The sequence below is a fragment of the Thunnus albacares genome, chromosome 11 (genome assembly GCF_914725855.1).
Source record: "Thunnus albacares chromosome 11, fThuAlb1.1, whole genome shotgun sequence".
NCBI classification, from domain to species: Eukaryota; Metazoa; Chordata; class Actinopteri; order Scombriformes; family Scombridae; genus Thunnus; species Thunnus albacares.
The window spans coordinates 29763088-29765167 of record NC_058116.1 but is presented as its reverse complement, the minus strand read 5'-3'; the positions used below and the strand labels follow the sequence as shown (position 1 = coordinate 29765167).

The window sequence follows — 2080 nt, the reverse complement described above, 5'->3', positions numbered from 1 at the left end:
GGTTATCAGCAGGATGACATCATTTGATTATTCCCTCCAAAACTTACAAATTGAAAAATAGTTTTAAGATTTTCAATTTGTTGTGTTTTATGATGTGACGACACTGTGGTTCACGTTTGGTTAAGTTTAGGAAAAGATGGTTTTGGTTAAAATGGCTACTTCCTGGAGGTTAGGAGACTTCATTGTTAAGGTTAGGGGGTAGAAATAGTGTTGACTCGCTGTTGGAAACAGATATTGAACAGTGACTCATCCATCCACCCCGACCTCCTCCCTATAAGGAGTAAATATAAATTGTTTCAATAAGATGCTTAGTTTAAACAACTTTTATTTTATTGTTTGTATAACTCAAGATATCAATAAGTTTGTTAGTCTTAACTAGGATTTAGGTTTGTGCAAGGTTTGAAATGCCTTGTTGGTATCACTAAATTAATTTGTTGATTAACCCTCCTGTTGTCCGCGGGTCAAATTTGACCCGTTTTCAAATGTTATTTATATCAGAAATATGTATTTCTTTCATCTAATTGCCTGAAAATCACATGAATGGTTCCATACCACACACTTTGCAAGTTAAAGTAATGATCACTACTTTCATTGAATTTTGGGTGTTTTATCAAAGTTTATAGCATCTGTGGACTTTTGTCCTCCCGAGTCAAAATTGACCCGGGAGGACAAAAGTTGCAAGACAACAGGAGGGTTAAACTTGAAGTATAAAGTTGATGGGACTATTTTTTCACCTTGACCTTTGTCACCCCAGCTCTTTATTCTAAGTGTAAGGAACTCAGTTTCTTAGTTTGCTTAACTCAACATTTAAAGGCAGCCAGGTTACATTTAAAGTTAAACCAGCTAGTTTTTTTTTTTACAGTGTACATAGACTTTGTCACTATATATCTATATCATCTCATTCCCCCCTTTGTTCCCGTCATAATGATTGCAGCGTATATGTGTCGTTTGTTATTTCCTTGATCATCCGAGCCAGACAAACCTTATAAAACCTGTGAATTAGCTGCATTTAGCTGTGCAGAGAAAATAGTTGAGAGTAACAGAAACAAAGTTTTTCCAGTTGAGAAAAAAACTTAATAAAATATAACTTTGCATGCTGGTACATTGAGGCTGCTGTCAGCTGATAAATTGCTACCTCTGGTTCACCTTGTGTCACTGATAAATGATTTTTTTTAGGGAAAAAGTCCTCAGTCTTTGATTTGAGGAGCTGACACTACAAACCGGCCTTTATCTCTGACAGTTTCAAGATAACCTGCCCATGTTATGCCATTAAACTCCAATTCTGCTTGTCCTGGAAATAGCTTGAAGTGACATCATGTAATCTATGTTTGGTGAAAGGAAATGAGAGAAATATACCATCAAAAAAATCAAAACGGACACAGAAATGTAACAAAAAAAATAACAACAAATTGCTGTTTTCTTCTCAGTGCTCAAAGTGAGCACTATGAGCTCGGACAATGTGGAAGAATCAACATTTATTTTTACACTAGTCACAAATATTTTCATGACTAACTTAAACGGTTGTAAAGGAAGAGTCTTTTGGCTTGTGTAAGCGTCGCTATCGGCTCCAAGCTTGTCTCCCAGTAATTTGTAGCCCAGCATCCAATCAGTATCCATCATCTGCCCATCTGTCACTGTTGATGTTCTCCCATATTGTGGCCTGTATGTAGCAGATTTTAATTTAATACTTCTGAATAGACCCGCTCTGTGGTGCTAACATTAGTATCTCACGTCCTGTCTAAAATGGCCGACGAGTGATGAATCACTAGCCAATTAGCTTTCAGAAACCAGATGGAGGCTGCTGACTCCGCTCCACTCCACCTCGCATTAAACTCATAAAAAAAAAAAAAAAAGTTGAGGAAATTCTGGCTTTTAAAGTCACCACATAATTGGTGTGATGAGAAAAAAAAAAAAAAGTTTGAGGCATTAAAAGTCTGGGAAAATAAGCCTGAGGTTACTGTGGGAAACAAAAAGTCATGTGAAAAACACCTAACAGACTGAACGGCTGCTCTGTTGTTTTATGCTGCAGAGCCGAGCAGAGAGCTACTGTAAATTAACTTTATAATCCATCTTTTAATTT

General features: G+C 36.7%; 1 long non-coding RNA gene across 1 annotated transcript; it reads right to left on the bottom strand.

Annotated features, from left to right (window-relative positions):
• Nucleotides 1–363: 363 nt before the first annotated feature.
• Nucleotides 364–858, bottom strand: LOC122991718. Its single transcript, XR_006405896.1, has 2 exons — nucleotides 701–858; nucleotides 364–444 (listed from the first exon to the last, which is right to left on the bottom strand). It is a non-coding gene; the product is annotated as an uncharacterized LOC122991718 (long non-coding RNA).
• Nucleotides 859–2080: the final 1222 nt, after the last annotated feature.